Source organism: Varroa jacobsoni, unplaced genomic scaffold (genome assembly GCF_002532875.2).
Source record: "Varroa jacobsoni isolate VJ856 unplaced genomic scaffold, vjacob_1.0 scaffold_298, whole genome shotgun sequence".
In the NCBI taxonomy this organism is placed as follows: domain Eukaryota; kingdom Metazoa; phylum Arthropoda; class Arachnida; order Mesostigmata; family Varroidae; genus Varroa; species Varroa jacobsoni.
The window spans coordinates 107,163-128,785 of record NW_019213200.1 but is presented as its reverse complement, the minus strand read 5'-3'; the positions used below and the strand labels follow the sequence as shown (position 1 = coordinate 128,785).

General features: G+C 41.6%; 1 protein-coding gene across 5 annotated transcripts in view; it reads right to left on the bottom strand.

Annotated features, from left to right (window-relative positions):
• Window positions 1–5,558: 5,558 nt before the first annotated feature.
• LOC111259145 (uncharacterized) overlaps window positions 5,559–21,623 on the bottom strand; it is a 29,284-nt gene continuing 13,219 nt past the window's right edge. For 3 of the 5 annotated variants that reach the window (XM_086967748.1, XM_086967744.1, XM_086967747.1), the window contains 2 exons: window positions 7,386–7,902; window positions 5,559–5,737 (listed from right to left, as the gene is read on the bottom strand). The gene's annotated coding sequence lies outside the window, so the exon portion shown is untranslated. The remainder of the gene's footprint in view (window positions 5,738–7,385; window positions 7,903–21,623) is intronic. The other 2 variants (XM_086967745.1, XM_086967746.1) reach the window with 2 other exon arrangements.

The window sequence follows — 21,623 nt, the reverse complement described above, 5'->3', positions numbered from 1 at the left end:
TATGCAGAGTAAATTTTAAATGAACGACTAATCAAAGAGATTAAGCTAGAATGAAAAAAATATTTTTTGCTCGGAAGGCTGTACCTGCAATCCTGCTCAAAGCATTGCCTGTCGGCGCCAATGCACCTGAATATGGTTGCTGGATCGCTCAATGGTCTTTCGATTGAGTCATTTTTTTCGGGGAGCTTGCCGAGCTTACGTGATGCAAGCATTATCGTAATGGAAAGCAAACCTCTCTTCCGCTCGAGTAACTAACAGTCGACTTACTTACATGAGTTTTTGTCAGACCCGGTCGAGGTGTTCACAGCAGAGAAGCGATCTGATAGCCTGCTATCTTCTCCCAAGGGGTCAGAACAGAATCAGCAGTGAATAAATCCCACAGTATCCCGTTGCGCTAGCATAGATAAGCTATACTTAAGTTGAAAAAAATTTAAAAGTAAGCAGATAATCTCAATTCGACCGGTATGATTCAAGGAAGATGCGATTGGACAGCTGCTGCGTCAATGATAAGATTTTTATTATTTCATCAGTTATTAGCCAATCTGAGTTCCTGCCATATACTGATGACGAGAAAAGCCATTGAAAATTACTGCCTTCGCCGTGACATCTTTTTAGATATGATAAGGACAGTGTTTGTATCAAAAGGAGCTGCAGATGTATTTGTTCATAACACAAAGGGCGATGCGCTGTTCAAACCGAAGGCCGTGTGCTCCGCTTTTGGGAAGGGCTCGAAAAACGCAATCAGCATGTGACTTAATTAACTTTCCCTTTGACTGAGTTGAAACCTCTTAGGGCACCGCCTTCGTAGCGCGATTTCATATTACCAGAGGATTTAAGTATACTATTGTGCGTATCCTTCGGGCTTTGCCAGAGGCAGGGAACGAATGCAAAAACTTCAAATCAAGCCGCGTCAAGTGTACGGCTTATGTTTTGAGGGAACTCAAAGCCGGATATTATAAGTGTACTTCAACCTAGGCTCGAACTTTACCTGTATATAAGCAGAGTCAGTCTGAAGATTACTTAAAAAAATCTTTTTAGTAGAAAGCTGTCATGTGAGCTGAGTTAGAAACAGTACGTGGGATCCAATGTTATTCACTGTATAAGTTGATTTCCTAATCCCTTGTAAATGTCCTGCAATACTCTTAATACAGCTTTTAAGAACGCAGTCTTTAATTGTATGACCGTCACGTAAAGCTTTTCGCATGATATTCAAATTTTTGATCGTGCATAAATATAAAAAACGGCACACATAAAAAGTAACCATGCATTGAAACTGCACTAAAATTATCTCACAGAGACCTGAACAGCTACGGTAGGCTTAACACTTCTCGAAGTTCCATCTCCATAATAGCTTAGTATACAACATATATGCCTGATAATTTAGGGACACGTTGTGGTAGGTTCGAACCTGGGTATGGACGTACGTCTTCCTGTGCCTGCCATTCTAACAGAATGACTAACGGCGATGCTGAACGTAAAATTCAAAACATAAAATCTTAGCACTTCATCAAAGAAAAACTTTAAATTGCTATGGCCTCGTAATAGATTTTAAACGTACGGGAAATTGATTCATCACTAACATTAAAATTAAGGCTCTTATTTTGATTCTTTCCTGTAACGTTAGAGATACAGCTACCCACCTGACGCAGATTTTCTCACCGTAAACATTTCCTAATAGATACATGATATATGCGTATCATCGATTAGATCCATTACAATAGCCGCCGTAAGCATTTTTAATGGCTACTTCGAGTCGAAAACGCTATTGCAGTTATCGAGCTGTTGATTGCAGTTCGTATACGGTCTAGGACAAAATCCTTGACAGTTTTAGGGTTTCCACTTTATATTTGTGCAATTTATGTGTCCGTCAACATTTATATATAAATGGGTTGGTCCTTTGGGTCGTCACTTCGCTGCATTCGATGAGTTTGTTTCGCCACGCGGGGTGCAACTAACTGGATTGTTCGCAATGCAATAAAGAATAAATATGTCGAGTTTCTAAAAACTTTGCTTGTACGGATATTTGACAGTAGTTCAAGTTTTTTCACCAGTGGAACAAGATTAGAGCTGATGCCACTTAATAAATTATCTGACGAGACTAGTACTTGTAGAAAATTAACTTCAAGTTCAATTAAGTAATAATCTCAGAAGTATCCAGTCAGTCACGGTCGGCCTGCCTTCTCTGGATTTTGACTTGTACACTTAATAATGTTTGTTTCTAATTCGCTTTATTGATTGACAAGTGATAATCCACTTCTTAGTCACAAGTATGCGTCACTGATTTGTGCTACCATTTCGGTCGATATGTATAAAAGTAATACGCAACATAAATGCTTTATGACGAAGAGCTTGCAATTAAAACTTGATTGTTAAATTGGCTAAACTAATGGCTAGATTGCTTCATCCTAAGAAAGTTTTTTCCGTTCAAAATTGCTTACGGGCATCCAGAGCTTCGTCTGCTATAGATAGTAATGGAAACTTAGGCCAATGTCTTTCTTTTGCACGGTCGGACCATCGCCATACGCTTTAGAAGCTTTCTGTGGGACACACGTACCCATACACACTTCGACATCGTACTAACTTCAGCGTAGACATCGGCGTATTCATCCGTTAAAAGCCTTGTGCTGAGAGTGCACTTGTGCGCGGTCACAAGAACTAAATTGTCCGACTGGCGCAGGACGCCGAACACGTGCTGCGCACATCGAAGTTCGTTTATTGTCGCTCAGCTGATGAGAACGAAAACGAAGGTGAAATAATGTTTCGTGAAGGCAGTGGCGTGGCATGCAGTTCTTAAGGAAAGTGACAAGAGAGAACGATGCCATGCCATCTTACAAAGGCCAGACAAGGACAACGAGGGATCCAAGCTTTTCACGGACAATTTCCGTCCAGTCTATATAATCGTCGCTGGCTAGGTTGGCATCTATCAAATAGCAGTGGGCGTTTGCACCAACGTTGTTGTTGGTCCTGGTTGGCGAAACAGGAAACTGAGGGGAACGTTAATAACCCGGACAATCACAAACGATCATTAATCCCAATACTTTTCTCAATCGTTTTTCTATTGCTTTGTGCTTGTTGCGGCGCTTCTAGCACCGTGCTTCTTCATACACCTGTCGTACACGTTCTTTTTAATATACGACTCATCCCATACAGCACGGACCTACGCCCACAGACCTACGCCTTGTCGTCCCTTTAAGATATACCCTATTCAAAATCCTTTCCATCAGAGTATTCGCTCGACTTTTGTCGAAGCTGTTTTTGTGGTTGGACCCATGTACCAGCCAACTTGCCTTTCATTTCAGGGGGGAGGGGGATAGGGGTCTCTTTCGGAAGTAGCAACGGAATCGGATGTGAGAAAAAGACTCATTCGAGAGGGAACCGCAGTCAGCTCTGAAAGGAAACACATCAGCATCATTACGGCTAACATCATTAGCATCATCGCTGAAGCTCCAAAGGGTCTGCGGCACACTAACAATCTCTGCCCGCCTAATCCAGCCCACCTCCAACAACGCTAACATCTGAGCTCGTCGCTGTGTCGGTACTCGTTTGTGTGTATGTTATACTGAATCTGTACACTTCGGTGCAGTGTTACGGTCCCGCTAGCTATTACCTAGCTGCTGCACATGTTTGTGTCCTATGCATCTGTAAGTGGGTTCGTTGCGGTGCTGTGTTCCCACAAAGGAAGAGTTTGGCCTCGCCTGCCTACTGCCTCGCGATCTGTCCCGTTTCGTTCCAGGGCGGGCTTACGGGCAGCTGGATGGGCTGCTACCGTCGACGGTTCAAGTATCTTTTCTAGGGACGGAAGCGAAAACCTAACGAAGTCCGTTTTTTCCTGACTGTTAGAAGGTTTCGGCCAAGCAGCTAGTCAACGAACCGCCTTCACCGGCTTTTAGTCAATGGGTAGCCTCAGTATAGTAGATTACACCATAGTAGTGGCTCATTGGTACTTAGATAGCTAGCAAAAATTGGCAGGCTGGCAAGAGGCAACTGACAGGACAGGACGCAAATGTGTTGCCGACTGGCGGAAACTGGGCTGTGCTAGTACAAAGTCTCTAGCTAGCAGCTCAACGAAGGGTACTTGCGACGACGACGTTGCGGCATGTTACCTACAATCTACCGACACAGAAAGAGGGGGCAGGATGGATGCAACGAACGACGAAAAAGGAAAGAATGATAGAACAGTTAAAGAGACGCTTTTGTGGGGACAACGCCTGGAGACATAGTGGCACAGGTGATAGGGCAAATTTTGCCGGAGCTTCAGTATAATAGTAAGCTCTGACGAACGAAAGAGAGGAACGCCAGGAACAGAGGCAGTTCAGCATGAAAGGTGCAGTGTAGGAACAGGGTGGCGGCAGCGTAAAAAATATGCCTATTTCTGTAGCAGCGAACAAGGATTAGAGCCGAAAATATGTAGACCAAACGTCGCCGAGTCAGAACTAGCTGCGTGGTGCACGATGGCTTCTGTCAGATGCACGATAGGTGAACGAAGCGACTATGCGAAGGCCAGCAGCGGGTGAGTAACAAAGATGGCAGGAATAGCGGCAGAGAGAGTAAAACCCACAGTACTATGGTTGAAGTAGTCGCAACAATAAGAAAGAAAGTGCATAAGGAAATGAGAAGACTCCAGCATGTTCATGCATTATACAAGATTACCATCCGCAATGTATATAGCGTTGCGCCAAAAATATTCACTAGGTGAATCTTTGGAAAGTCACATTCTAAAAATAAACTGGGTCAGAATAGGGAAAATGAGGCACGTCGTGGGGATCCTAAGTGAGAAAGGGCAGAACAGTGATAAATCATGAAGGTTTCGAGGAGGAGAAATATATGCGAGGCCGAAGCGACGTGGGTTGAAACTCGTACGTAGCTAGAAGCACAGGCCAGTTCACGGAAAAATCTGTAGCATCGAGAGATGGACGGTTTGGATAAAACGACACATTTGCCGTATGAATCGGCGAGCAGGATGCATATGTCGACAATGGTGAAATGCTACTTCATGGCCAATGATGGGACTATCGTCAATCTGCATCTAATCTCTTTGAAATATTATCGTCATATCCGCAGTTGAGTACAGAGAGGAAACTAGTGCCGATTACATGAAGAACACATACGTAAAGAAAGTTACAGTTACGCCAGTTTGTTGACTTCGTCTTACACTTCAGTGTAACATCGGTGGAAGGGTCAGTGGTTTCGTTACATAATATGTTTAGATAATTTGTAACAATATATTTAGATGAGATATTTAGCTAAAAACAAGTGTAGAAATTATAATCGACAGATATCGCAAAGGACTTTCGAAAACTTGAAGGGTTTTGCTAATGTTTCATCACCGTGGCTCCCATGATGTACGCGTAAGTATGGCAAAATTTTTCAGTTTTGTCACAACGTTATTTTCCTTCGAATAACCTCCTTCGATATAGCTACAATTGAATTATGGACCACGTACCTGGTATGAAGTTGCTATGTTCGAACAACATTATGTATCCATTAGGTCTTTCCACTCCGTATAAATACACACTAGACACTATCGACCACTGATCACAACAAGCAATGCAAATAAATACATATTGAAAAGAAATATTTTATTGTAAAAGATAAATAACTAAAAAATAACAGATAGCTCAGAAATCAGAGTGGCAGCTGTTGCCCGCTGTATGAAATTACACAATGGCGTAGTTGAGGTACTGAAGCTCCGTAAATAAGCTCCGTAAACTCCGTAAATAAATACGTATAGAAGACCCTGAAAATAAACAATTCGATAAGAATATCATTGAATGGCTATTCAGACTAACGAACAATCTAGAATAATGAAGCATCGAACCAGAGAGGCCGAGAACATGTACCATTGACCAAAACAATTGATTGATTCTTGTCTCGCTACCGCCTGCCAATATCAAATTATTTATCTATGTTATCTCTATTTGAAATAGTCATATTGAAAACAGAATTATATATATATGATGTCGAAATATTCGAGCAGCATAATTACTAGTACAGAGCGATAAATAAACGAAAGTAACGCCACAATTTTTTAGCAAGGCGTGACACAGCCAAACTGGCCGATCTTTGTGAAGGCTCTTCGAAATTAGTTAATAGGCGAATTGTGGATCGTGGGGCTGGGTCCCTTCTAAGGACTTGTGCACCTTAGCAAACACCTTAGCATTGAATAGTGCATAAATAATCATCATGGTTTTCCAATTTTTACTTAGAATTACCATTTTTTTACGTTCGATAATGATAACGAGGAGATGATTCTTGAGAAACAAGCTCATCTAAATGTGTTTTATATATAAAAAGTTTTAATAGTAAACAAATTAATGAGGAGGGTAATCGTAGCGTTGAATCGGAAAATGTGTCCTTTTGAATCTGCTCCTGAGCTGTCAGACAATGACGCTGACAATCACGAGGAATTAGGTCTGTTCAATTTGTTCAAAGCAGAGCTTAGCAGCTTGCCTATCATTACTCGTCCAGGAGAATATGGGAGCCGAATTTAAAATTTACTTTATTAAAGATGCCCGCTCCGTTATCGATCTTCGTGTTTCAAGTAATTGATTTGGCATGTTATGACAATCTGCTATTGCCGATGGGGACCAAGAGCGTTTTCTCCAAGCCACAATTTCGGTGCGCGTCACGTATTGTCTTAAATGTGGGGGTCATTTTTCCTGTACATTAGCCGTGAACCAAACGATGGAATTATTTAGCACCTGACAGCACAAAAGGTAAGCATTAGCGTGTGTAATGCAGACTGAAACGCAGGCCAATATAGTCATCTCGGCTTTGAGATTTTTGTTGTGAAGTTGTCATTTGGTCCAGTGACTCGTGGGGATGTGACTTATCCCTAATACAATTTTCATCTTGTTCTTGCATTACGAGGACTTGTTTCGTCTGTATTCAGGTGCCTTCACACTTTCTCATTTATACTTTTTCCGCGTACTTTTTCTACCAACTTGTACATTCTTGCTTCGCTTTTTTCCGTCGTTTACCTCCTCTCGTCTAGGGTATCCGTTGAGAAGCACCGATGTCGCCGTTGCCCTTACAGGCAAAGCCGGCTGACGCTATCAACAAAGTTTCCCAGTCAAGGGTCACTACTGAGGTCTGTTTTTTGTGCATTGCCCCGTCCCTTTTCCGGCTGTTTGTAGAACTACTGCAGCAATACTAACAGCAGAAGCGATGACGCTGGCAGTCGCCAGCTTCTATGCATAAGTAGGTAAGGCTAACAAGTGCGACGAAGACGTCGCCACGTTGCTCGGGGCCTAACTAAAGGAAACGGACCGCAGTAGTTAGCAGCCGCGGCCAGCGTTACTAAAAGGTAGTTTGTATTCTAAACATTATCAACCGAGAAACACACAGCCCAAGCGTAAGTAAGTAAGTAAGGCAAAAGTACGAACAGTGTGAGAGACCGAGGTATGCTGAAGTGGGAGAGCGGGGAAGGTTAGACGCTACAGGCTTAAGTGGACCGTACCGAAATCGGTCAGCGACTGGTCAACGGACAAACAAATCAGGAACCTAGAGTAACCAGGATGTAACTGGAATTTGATAGAAAAAGAACGGTTACTTTGATTAGAAGAGAGTTAGTAGAGGCAACTAGATTGAATCGTCGTCCTATGCTACGACTAGTATTGGCACCATGCAGTTGACCCCCCCCCCCCCCCCGGCTTGATAGTATACATTAGCCGCAGCCTCGCCTTCGCAGCTACTTAGTAGGTACTCCATTCCGCTCTCTAATCTTCGAAGGAACAGAGCCTACGAGATGACGGTTTTGGCTGATGCCGAACGCTTGTTACGGGACCACCGGCCGGGGGTGTAGGAGCGTGTTTGGAATAGGACGATCCAAGAGGCCCAGTACCTAGTCCAGCATTGCAACGCTAAGGTCGTCTTTGTATCCCGCTTATCGCTGCTGTATGGCTGGAAGAAAGAAGAAAAACGAATTGACACAATTTAGTGGAGAATGTATCACGCGAAAGCTGTGTATCGGCTATATTGGTTTGTAAGCACGTACACTAAAATGCGCAAGGATGCATTAGAATAGAAAAGGTGACGCGTTCTTGATGGTAATTCAATTGAGGTTAAAGCAAATATTGTTCGTTACATAGCCAGACTATCATCCCTCTAGCATAGCGACATTTATTTAGCGTTTTATAAGGCCTGCTGTGTTTTTTTTTAATGCCCGCAATCTCTGCAACACGCATCCTATAAACAAAAAAAGAAGTGGTAACTGCAGATCAGATTAAAAACACTCGTTATAATTAGCACCAGTTTAGTATTAGTTGCACAGCTCTAGTTTCGTGTAGTATCCAGAACCAATTGCAGACATTTTGAACTATTGCCAGTCATGCCTTTAACTAGATTTTCGAGAGTAAGCTGTGACCGCCGCTGTCTGGATCCGCTGACACTGAACGCGCCAATATTTTCCAATATACGGTCGTAATAGTTAGCGCTTATCGGTATAAGTACATAGTTAGTTACATTTGACCTCTCTGCAAAAGACGCGAGCGACTTATTAAGTATTTCGACAATACAAGCCAGCCACTAAAATTCTCTTTGCGTTTCGCCATCGTTACTATTAAATGGTTGATTTTATAAAAATGTAATTTTCTTGGCCTGAGGAAAGATGTGCTTCGCTTGTTGCTCCGTAGGTGCTGATGCTAGCAGAAGTCTCTGAATGAAGAGAAGAAATTGTCCCAATTAGATTGAACGTGTATTTCAACAGAACGGAAGTGTCCCGCCGATAGTTTAGATTGAACAATGAAATTAATTAACTTTACGATAGCTGGGGTCACTCGCAAGTTACTTGATTCATTGTAAGTAATAATGAAAGCGCTGTGCATATTGATGCTAGGATAAGCACATTATCTGCTATTGTCTGTAAGTGTGATTTTTCATGAGGTAAATTGAAGCAGGAATTCAGGCTGCGTATTCATGAAGTATACGAACTAATCTTAGGCTACACGCCTTCTTAACGGGTGCTGATCAATGCGGACGACACACGCGTAGTTTTTTGGTGCGACAGCTTAATAGGACAGAAGATTTTACCATTGGCTTTTCCATTATCAAAAGACAATTAGCTTATATACCGTTCAAGAGAAAACAACAAGTCCAGACTATAATTTATTTCTTTTTGCTTCCTCTTCCTTCTTCCAATATCTATCCACTCTCATTGCAACATTTGATTAAGTCGTAGGTGTTTATTGGGGTAGATAGTAGCATGTATACCTCATTACCCAATACAACGAGGATAAACCTCATGCAGATTATAGGTAATGTGGTTTATTGCTCGAGAGCCTGTTGATCTAGTCAGTATTGTAAACTTCATACCAGTTCTACTTCGTAGAAATCATCGAATTAATCATTTTCATGGTAAATATATATAGCATTGCATGAAATAAAATTATAACTAATGCCTTGCGCATTCGATAAACTCGGCGTTCCTTCTTATTCACTGATATGTGCGCTATATAATTAGACGTTTTCATCCCGCTGCGCGACCCCCTTTATATGGGTAAAGGCGTTAATAAATTTAATACTGAGACAATACACCGGGATTATTCCAAGCACGTGTTATTTCCTAAAATTCAAAATGAATCCTTTCAATATCCGAGCCCACTTTCTACAGGGAACCGCCTTTTATCACACAGATGGCGCCTTCGGCCACACCCTGTCCTGTTAAATAACAACGGTTAAACATCCTCTGGGACCCATCCTCATTGATGCTGGGCATTTGAGCATTAGACGCGTATCATTAGTACGGTATAAGTACTACATATGCATCAAAACGTGTAAAGAAATAAGCCGGCAGTAGCTCAAGCCGTCGTTAGGGTAAAGTAAGCACAAGACCAATTTGGACTTTATACCTACTGAAAGTAGTTTTTTTTTTTATTGAGGTTGCTAATATAATTATAGAGAAGAAGCTTCCTGGCTAATTGAGTTAATATAAGAATAATTATACCATAATTAACCGAGAATTTGGCTGGGCCTGTACTAAGGTTGACCAGCAAAGGTTATTTCGCCAGAAACCTACGGGTACCTTTCGGGGTCTGCATAAAAGAGTATCTAATTCATAAAAGTAAAAAAGTATAAACGGCCAGCGCCGACAACTGGCGTACTCATATGGCATGCGTGCACTCGAAGCATGCATAAAAACAATGCCCAATACCTTTCCCCATTCGGCTCAACTTGGCATATTGACAAAGCATAATAAAAACAACCTTAAATATTTCTCTCTCTCTCCCCCTCCCTCCCTCCCTCCCTCTCTCTCGCCTAATATATATATATATAAATATAAAATTCTTAAGTTACTTGGATGCAAGTATCTATCGGCGCTAAATTTATAGGTGAACAACCCTACAGCCATTCAGTATTAGATTTATATTTCACCGCTTTTCTCTCTCAATTACGTTTTACTAACTACCTCACAGCCCTTTACGAGTCGCTATTTGCTAACACATTTCAACGGATGCATTGCTTGGGTTTGAAAATGTAAAAATACATTTGGCCAAAATCCCATTTACATTACTCGAGCGGATTTATCGAGTTGTGCCCAAAGCAGCCAAGAAGGCAGAATCCGAAACTGCGATATTTCGGCAATACATTCTGAGCAAGTTGAACATTGCATACTATCTTCGATAGTACTTACAAGTGGAAAAAAGTTTTCTTCTTTAAATAATAGTATTTAGATACGCTTTTCAGCCGAGGAAAATATACCTGAGTAATGCATTTCAATCGTCTGTGCCTGAACCTGCCCTAAATGAGACTGAACGTTATTAAAAATGAATAACACAATATTGTTTCTAACTAAGAACACTGTAAGGTTTGTCCAGTTGATATGCTTTATCAGAAATTACTCACAAATAAAACACTGCCCGGCGCCTGAGCACAGAGACAGCTTAATTAATATTTGAAGCTGGCAATGTTCAACGAAATTGTTTAATAGGTCTTGAATGTAGTACGCAATTTTTGAGATTGAAGTACGTTTTAGGTTTTCAAGGCTAGCCTGTACAATTCGCAGCATTTGCTAACGCGAGACTGTTATACATGCCAGTTGTGTGCGGTCTTCTAGAGTTCTTCAGCCTTCTATTTTACGCGCTTGAACATGACCCGCCTTACGACCAATTGATCCGTAAGAGTGACTCTGCTAACCCACTGTTGATCATAAGATAGGTCAGAAAAAAAGCTATTTAAGTTACCTAATATCTAAACAAAACGACGACATCAAAACTTTACAGTGGTTGCACGAAATATATACACATACATGCACTTATCTTGCTTCTGCATCTTCCAATAACGACGACAAATATGTTATGAAGCTCGAAAATAAATACGTAAACAGTTGATAAACATTTTGATATACTCTATTCTGTGCTTACCGGTAAGTACATCAAGGCAGTGCATACGATCATTACCAGAAGCATGCTCCGTCCTCTACGAGCGTGCTTGTTCCATAGGAAACCCACGCTTGATGCAATCAGTGATTAAAGTCGTATCCAGGGTCGCAGATTTCGCACGAATGTACGCGCCACGCACAGCATGTAAACGGCGGCGACCGTCACCGTTTTTTATATGTGCGTTTGTGCCGCTACGGCCACTCCTCTTAAGCGAACGTGTGTAATGGGAGCGAGGAATGTTACTGCTTCTATTGTTCCGCTCGCACTAGCGTTTGTTTTGTCTCTATTTAACCCAATCCATTTTGGTTTTGCTCTGTTCGGAGGTGGCTTGCAGCTCTGTGCCATCCATCGTCACATTCTGTCTTCCTCTTTACCTTGGCGTAATAATAAGGGACGGAAACAGGCAGCCGCAGCAAACGTCTGGCAGCTAGGTGCTACCCGAAACCAGCTGCTACCGTTGCACGACTACCGCTACGAACACTCCGGTTGCCTTCGTGCTGGCTGCTTCTAGCGCCTCTACAATGCTGACAAGGGACAGTGACGCCGCTGCGTCCTCGTCACCGTCATTGTCGCTGTCCCATATACCGCGGTGGTCATTAGCCTTAATTCGACACCCTCCAAGATGTGGGTGAGTGGTGGTGCTTGCTCACGAATACGAAGGGGATACCAAGGGAGCGATACATAGCAGACGACGGAGATAAGGCCCTGGGAAAGAGGGTAGTCGCAGGGTTGTCGTTCCAGGTAAACCTAGCCGAAGCGGCTATCGCGACGGTGGTTGGAGATGCTAGCGAAAAAAGAAACTCTCGCATGTTAGGACAACGCAAGTCCTTTCCTTTTATCTGCATAGTTGCTACTTGTCGGTCTTATCCTCACTCGTCCTCATTCAACAACGCCTGTCTAGCCGACTCAATCATCAGCCGACCCAACCCCATCTATGGCTTGCGGCACGTTTCCTTTATGGACTGTCGTACCCAAAAGTCTGAAAATCCCGGCACGCGTTCCTCTGTTGAGACTTATAGGGGCCTTGCGAACTAAGCGAGATGGAACCATTAGACTGCGTTTGTTTCCGTCGCGTCCTGAAGGATTCCCCGGTGCTGGTGCAACCCCACGGGCGATGACAAAAGCGAAAGACAATGTGAAGGGGTGACGAGGTGAAGCGGTGTGGCAAAGGCTTAGCCTGTTTTTAGCCTCGTAGTGTTCCCACGTCTATTCGTGATGGGATACTGGGGATTTTCTCTGCGTTTGGCAGAAGATGCTTATGCGATGGCTGCGGGCCAGTGAACGGCGACTGTAGGAACAACACTGATTCTCACATGATAATATAAATTTTTTTGAGCAGTGACGCTAACGGTGACACGAGGGTTAAACGCTACCCAATACGTCTGACAAAGTGAAGCCATTTAATTCGTTTCAATTCAGCGGAATAACACGTATTAAACGGAGGAGAGATTTTTGAAGAGCATAGGGAATGAAGACTAACAAAAGCTGTCGAGTAGCCTTCAAAGAAAGTGAAAAAAATAAATTTATGAACACATATAAAATGTCTGGAGCGAGAATCTCAAGTTTATAAGAATCAGTATAGCTTTCGGTGTTTGCCGTTAAAAGGCTCCTTTAAGTAGACGACAGTAGGAGCATAATGTATGTAAGTAACTTTCCTATTTATTTTCATGTGTTTTGAATTAAAGTTGAGTCTTTAACAGTGGTTTCTGCTACACATTGCGGATGGATATAGTATTCATTTCAGGCTAGTCAGACGTGGCTGAAGTTAGGTTCGCGGTTGCTGAATTGCATTCTCTAAGCGAGATTTTTACAAATAGGGGGGAAAGGTTGGATTATGCGAAATTTACAAATACGTTGCTTTTAACAGCTAGCAACGTCCTATTACGGCAATCTGGGCCTACTCTAGCCTCTCGGCACACGTATTACGTACGTCTAATAGATATATTATTGACCTTTTTAGATCTAATCGCAGTTCGATTCCTGATATCTTTAACTGGCTATTAAGGTAACATAGATGATATATACATGATAGCATTATTAGATTTAAATATATATATACAGTTGTTAGAAGGCAGCAGGTCATTCGGAAGCCTAGAACGTGAATGAGTGAATGGCCGATTTGCCCGCCAGGATTAATTTGCTCCGCGAAATATACAGCACAAAATCTTCCTTCCCACATGTCTGCACTTACGACTCAACTCGTTTAGAGCTTGAAACGGACGACCAGTACGACGTTGTCGTATTCAAAATAATAAGTGGCGGTTATGCGCTCAACTATGCATCCAAATGCACGTTTGTTCCTTCATTTGTTGGAGAAATAAATACTTTTTTGTGAAACGTGACAAAAAGCCAGGTACGACAATGTTCAGGACTTGAAGACAAGCACCGGGTACAGACTTACAAGAGGAGGCGGTCTTGCCTTGTGCGCAAAGAAGGAGCACAGGATTGCATGTAATATTGATCGTCGCCAGAGCTGAGCGGGTAACGCATCTGCCTGCTAACCTTAGATACACGCTGTGGTCTGGATTCGGATCCGGGCATAGATGTACCTCGTTTCGTGCTGAGAACCAGTCATTCGGTGGACTGCCTAACCGCGACGCCGGATGTAATACTCGAAAAATAGGGGTATTATTATAGACCCCACGGAACAAGCAAAAGCGCGTCTATCCTTCTTGGGAGCTCCTCGTTCACCAAAATCAATTACCGGCGGCGATCTACAAATCAGGGATCAATCTATGCATGATTTTATTAATGTCCCCGAGAAGACGTTTAGAGCACATACCACTGGGAGCGGGAATGATATGTCATTGTTAGAGACTTCATTCGACTTTGGCAGCTGCATACAATCCTGAAAACATCGGAAAATTTGAATTTGGCGCGATCTCTGTTGAGAATCAAGCCATTAGACAGTAGACTTTTTTCTCTCGATAACCGATTGCTATCGGATGTGTTTACTGTTGAAAATTCCTTCCAAAATGTTCGCTGCCGGGATTCGTAAGTTTGCCTCATGACATTGGACCGTTTTTTTTCGCAGAACTGGAGAATAAGCTCCGTTTGTCCTTCTTTATATAGTGGTGTAGATCTCTCGTGGAAAGTAATTCCAACAGAGTTCCAGTTGTTAAACATCAGGTATAACCATTACATTATTCGTTCTCAAGTCACGTAATCCCGTTCTGGTGACCACAATCGTTCGCCTAGATCGTATAATTTAACGCCTCTAAACATTTGTTTCTAGCTTTTTATAAATCAGTTATTTACGTGAATAACCCACCGACCACTCAAGTCTTGAAAGGGATTGCATGTTTCACTACGGCTACAACTACACTAAATCGTAACTGAAATTTCATCAAATAAACGCAGATATATAAGAAAAATCGAAAATAACACTTATCTAATGTGTCGTTTCAGGTTCCCATTTATCCACTTTATAATTAAGTCAAAATAGATATTAAAAAAAAAATTATATTTGGAATTCAAATGTTTTCCTTCGGTTACCCTATATATACGCAACGCAGCAGCTATGGCATACAAAAGTGCCCGTATAATCGCCATTTACAAATGCGTTTTCATTACTGAAACTGGGCCAATATGGGATGCGACATACGCAGTTTTATAAGCCACGGCACAAACAAGGTTAGCACTTAATAAAACACTTGGTTTCGCTGTTTGTTGATTCTAATAATGGATCGAAGCAAACGTGATCCTGATGCACAGAAGCTTCCATTATCCTATTCGTAGAACTGGGTGACATAAGGCCTAACATGCAATCAGAGCAGGCTCAAAATTTGCTTGATAATGTTTGCCAGTGACACGATCTTATCGGCGCGACGACAGGCAATCTCTACCCTATCGGCTTACGGTAGAAGCAAACGAAATCGTGAAAACTAAATTCTGCTCCTTAATGCAAGCTACACTTTGTAGACGTTTCCGCCTTGTCGACGTTGTTGTGGCTCTTAATTGACCACACGACCCACAGTCAACTCCTCACGCAGTTCAGCTTTCTTAAACTACTTATTTAATACGTTATATTTAATATTGTTTTATAATGTTCTAATATATATAATATTTAATAATAATAATAATATTTAACAAGTTCAGTGATGCATTTTGCATTCAAGAACTAATTCAGGAATTAACACAGCCGAACCGGGCCACTTGGTCCTGCCTCGTGCCCATTATCGTACAGCTGCCGCATGTCATTTATGGCAATGCAGAGTCCTAAAAAGGGTTACTTTTTTCGAATATTTAAACGTTCAACTAGAAGGAATGAAATAGAACCAGCGACTACGAATTGGGTCAGCCTGTTTGAATACATCTTGAATTTGTTCAAGCTTGCTGAAACGATACCTAATCCTATTTATGGTCCTAAAAGTTTCGGTTTCAGGTTTTCATTACTCGAGTGCAACGCACGCCGTATGGTAGAACGCAAGAGCTTAGCCACCGATCGTGTTAAGGGACAGAAGGCTTAAAGAGGCTTCCAAGTAGTGTCAAAACGGCCCACCCTCTTATAACGCCTTTCGAAGCTGACACAACTAACCTAGTCTACTTGCTACTTCGTTCATTAGTTGGATGCCCGATGCCCCAAATATATTGGCTTCACTCTGTCAAACGCCAACTGCGATAACCCGTCCGTCTTAACGTACAGGTAATCGACTTACTAACTCAGCAGCATTTCCATATTGCAAGACGTCCCACGTCTGTCTTTAAAATTGAGCTTGGCATTGTTATCGCCTAGTTTACACTTTAGCGTTTCAAAACTTCTCGTTCCGTGCTTAGAGAAATTATTTGAATTATATTAGCTAGTTGATATGTATATGAATGAATAGCCATTTTCTATAGTCAAATAGATATAATTATGTAATTTGTTATTATTATACTAACCAATAAATTTTTATTGCAGTAGTACCAACCTATAAGCAAGTGATCGAAATAAATTTCACTATTTCCCGAACTATGATATTGGGGCGTAAAGGATTTAATACTACATTTTTATGATAGGTAAACATTCTTGCGTTCTGTTTACTCTATTCCCTTAGACAAATAGGTACGTACGCAAGCGAAGATCAAATTGAAGCTACGTTTGGAATTGACCCTAAAATTCCTCTACGTGCCACGAGGTCACTGTACATACAACAAACTGACATCAAACATGCAGAATTCAAATAGAGCTAAAAGCGCTACACAACGAAGCAAAGATGTGGCAGTCTAGATCATTTACTTTTGCATGGATTTACGGTAAGAAGCTATGATAATAGTAGTCGACCGTAGCAGGAACTTTTCACTTAATGCATATAAAACACGACCGGATTCCGGCCGCAAGCCATTCTGCGCGCAAGTGCATCAGTAAGTTTGTTACCAATAGGCAAAAAAGGCCCCCTAGTTTATATACACAACTATCCCATTATTATACCCTAATCCTAGACAGTTCCCCAAAGCAGTGCTGCAATTCTCGATGTCTTCCCCCTCGTTTTTTCTCGTTATCATGCCTACATTGCTTTTATTAAGTAGTTTGACTTACTGGCGAAGAGAACTTACGACCGCCTAAAGCATATATCCATTACCATCCAAACAAAAGTCTAACAAAAAATTTAAACACACAGTCATCGTTAGCAGCCGTAGCGAAATAGTAAAACTGTTCCTGAGCGGTATTGGCAACGGTTCCTGCAGCGATTTACGACGAAGACCGCTCTATCTATGCGATACGAACACGTACGTGGCCGCCATTATTTCCATGGGCGATAGATGGCTCGTGCGTAGCTATGAATGCAGACGTGATTATTTATCTGAGTGTATTTAACTCTTAGCCTGACGGTATGTCATAAACAATCGTAATTATACAGTTAGCTTTATGATACGCTCCTGCAAAACAGCATCACGAGTAGAGCGCCTCCAACGCCGTTAAATATTCTAGCTGCTCTCTTTCGTCAAGCCCTGGTCTCGCATACATTTCCTGAGGAAGGCAATGAAGTTCACATGCACCGGTGCTGCTATGAAACAACGTAAGGCCTGTGAGGCGTTTCCATACATTATCTATAGTTCGGGAGAAAAGGCGATAGAGGGCGCGCGAAAGGGGCGTAAAGAGAGTGAAAATGGTGAGCTAACAAGAAAAATAGAGTAACCAACAACTAAAGCAGACGAAGAAAGGCGGGTACCGCCGCCTTTGTCGCTCATAAACACGCTTGAAGGTCGCAGAGTCGCGGGCCATGAGTGAAAAAAAAAATCGAAAGCTGAGCGAGCCAGGCCATCTCGCGCTTAGAATGACACAGGCCGCCAAAATGTTCACTGCTATGTACGCTGCGTAAATGGGAGAGCAAAGAGGGGAAAAGAAAGCATATGCATGTGTGAAGCGTTCATTATGGCTCATTGCACAGACAGCACGAAAGGACCCGTGTCTTCTAATAAAGCAGCGCATGACCTTTTCGAGAAGGAGCTGGAGGAGTAGACTAAGTGGGTCTTCCCTACGCAGTGAGTCCTTTGGGCCTGTCGTAACAAGAACTGTCGTGTTGGCGGTAGTGTTTCGACAGTGCGAAACAGTAGAAGAACACGTAGAGTAGATACAAAATGAGTCAAGAAGCAATATCTTCCAGCCAGCGTGGAATACTGAATGCTGAACATGAAGCATAGCGACGGCACAGTGGGGCAATAATCGTATGCGAGATGACCGTAAAGCTACACCGACTGTTAGCTAACCCTTTATTTTAGCAGTGCTGCACGCAGAGAGAAGTACTATAAAGAAAAATGTAGCTAAATTTACACATACTTTTGGAGGAAGGAAATTTTTTGTTTGGCTGGGCGTGAAATGATGATTGTATTCTGTAGAAATACAGAACTAGATTTGGTACCATTGTGGTTGTACCTGCTTGCTACGTCGCCAATATGAAATGCCTTGTGAAAGCGATTTGAATAAAAAGGATTAACTTCTTTGCAAAAATACGTTTCTGTGACTTGGCAAAAATTGGCCAGGATCTAAATGTTACAAAGACGTGCTGCATCTGAAGTGGCATGGTTGGTTAGTATTGCAACAGGTCGATTTTAGTAACTACCCACACAAGATTTCCGCTTCTGTAATAATATATTGCCTGCTCATCGTAAAAGTAGATCAGCAGGGTTGAGTTTGTTCGTGAAGACCATAAGGCAGAGGTTTCATTATGGCGAAGTTGTGGTGTCAATATAAAATAGAATGTGCCCTTTTCAAGAGCCAGAGATTTCGAAGTCGATTAGTTGGGTCTCATAAGAAAGACATCAGAAGAACAAATCATAATAGACCGCTGCCTACTAGTTAGGTAAGTAGTGCATAGAAATATCGAGAAGATCACTCTGTTTACAAACTTATTTATCAGACACGAATCCTGGCCTCTACGACGAATTCTATGAATCAGTTAATAATCTTCATTTCTGATTCGGCTATTGCCTGAAGCTTTTTAGTTTCCTTCTTAATAAATAATATTTCTTAATATACAAATATTTCTTAATAACACATAACATCCAATTAGTTTGAATTAGTACGTTACCTTTGCTGGCTACAGCATTTTGCCATCCCGCTAATTACACTGACAAATGGTCCTTCATTAATTTTGTCATCTTGTTAAACAGATAAACTGTAATAATGAGAGGATAAACGTTTATAACAATTTCTAAAAATGAACCGGTAAATAAACAGTTTTTGAGGTCCACTGCCTTGACACCGGCGAAGATTTTTATCGTAGTACAAGTCACACTTTAATGACGACACCCAAACCTATATAAACAGGCATTTCGCACCATGGATTATAATAGAATCGGCAGCAGTAGCAGCTTAATGCTTGAATTTTTTACGCGCAAACCAATAAAATTGCCGTCTCCACAAATTTGCAAACCTGCAATAAGCACTTCAAACAAGTGTGACCACATCCTGCCCCAGCCCCAATGGAACTGATCCATGAATTGCCTCAAAGTTCATCTAACGCTACGGTTGAGAAAAACCAGGGGCGAAAAAAATGAGAGACGTGTGTCCGTGGAAGATTCTTCTACTTTCTTGCGCGAAATAACAAGTAAGTTTTCGGCCTATTTCAGGACTTTCAGAGCTGGTTATATATAGGCCACTAATGATTCTGCAAAAGAGTCAATCAGAGCGATTTGAACGTTTAAATATTACCCTTGCACTTTTGTTGATTTTTTTTGTAAAAGACGAGCTTTCATAATCAAATAAACAGCATAACTGGACGACATATAGTTAAAATGAATAACTATTTTTGTCAAAGACGGAGTTCCTACTGTAGTTACTTGTTTTATCGATGCCGCTTTCCTACTTGGCCGCACTGAGGCGCATGTAAGTGTATGGTTACCCTTGCGTTTAATGATGTGGCCAGTAGCATGCCTTCGTTGAAGTACAGCTTAACAAACAGAAAACATGGCGAACGTCTATTTAGACCTGCGGACATAAAGAAAAGCATTGTTATACGGTTTCTATGCTCTGCTTCTACTATTAGTTTCATTCCCTTAGGCGCGACCATCTTTAGCAGATCTAGCACTTCAAGAAAGGACGCCCGGTCTACATTCACGGTACTTGAGGAAGTAGCGACCACGTTACAATTTCGAATTATCGAGGAAAGCATTGACCGCTTTCTTGAAGTTCGTTGCGTTCTCAATGGATGTGCTTCCAGGCTGTCGGAAGAAAGACTAATCCTGCACTGTTAGAAAAAACTCCACTGTTTTTTTCTAATCTACACTCCGATTGGCGGCGTCAACTGTATATTACGTTAACACCCGTACAAATTGACCTTATTTTGAACGTGATAGAAACTTGCATGATTTTTTACATTGGCAAATACTTAGCTAATGTAGCCTCTTAAGGTACATTAAACACGCCGAAGGAATGATCGTATAATGAAGCACTGCCGCCAATTGCTTTTTTCACAGCTGTGGGGTGTAGGTGGCCTCACTAAACCCGCTAGCATTAGCTGGTTTCGTCATTAGAAGAAAGGCTTTTACGCGCCATAACCACAGCTGCTTCTTGCATAGCTTTAGGCTGCACCTGCGCCCTATTCAGATTTTGTTTATCTACACGCTACTCTATATTTACTACCAGGTGGGCGCAACAGCGGTCTTTCAACACGGAGCATGAGATACGACCTTTTTTTGGTCCTCCACTAGTTACGGCGATAACAAGCAATTCCAAAGAGGTGGGTTAACTTAGGTGCATTATCTTGGTTCACAGGAATTAGCGTTGATCAAGGAGTTAAAATTATATGGTGATATGAAATTTGGATATAGTAACTTAATTTGCAAATAAAAGTTTATGATGACCGTAAGAATATAGAGTTTTGGCTACCATTTTAGCTGCTGTGAAGTCACTTTCTTAAATAAATTTAAAAAAAATGAAGCATTTTTGCAAAAAACTGCAGAAATATACGATTTGAAAAAAAAAGTTGGTACATTGATTTTTAGCTAAGATAAAATACAGTATTTTAATTCACATAAGTATATAATGCAGTGGTTGACGATACTACCCAGTCGAGGCACCACATGTTACACATCGGCACCAAAATGCTACATCCAGTATGACGTATAAATAAATATATTCTTTAGGCTAAAATGCTCTCTGGGACAGCCCAGTTCCCGCAATTGTTGAAATATATATATAGGTATATATATATACCCGAAGTAATGCTCAATCTTACCCCGGCCTAAATAACCTAAGGTAGCCTTCTACACATATGACTTCTACGAAATGCTACTTTCAGTCTGTTTTGCGAGACGTGATTGTGGGACGCGTGAAAATATGACCGACAATAAGTTGGCTATTTTTCTTTATCGTTCCACGAAGGCGCCATAATATGCTAAATAAATCCTTTAGCTAGTCCATTGCAGCACTCCTTTAAGTTGGGTCGAAGAAAAATTCACTACAGCAAATTGTGTAAAGTTTCTGATCTGCGTGCTTCTGCACAATTCGGAAGGTTCACTAGCCGTCATTTTTATGACGATGTTTCTTTGCGTGATAAAAATGGAGTGGCCTTCATATGCGCCGTCCTATATGGGCTTTGCCTCGTTCCCATAAATTGGGTTGGGCATTATTTAAATTAAACCCAATCAGCTTCTTCATATCGGATGCTGTTAAGTGCCGTTTGTCAGGTAATATGATTACCCAACCATAGAGGATTGACTTCTGTTAACTGTTACCTGATAACGATTGAAGTCGACAATATTTCAGTTCAGCTAACTTAGTTAAAAAATGAATGATGATGGGTCATATAGCCTGCAGCTGCA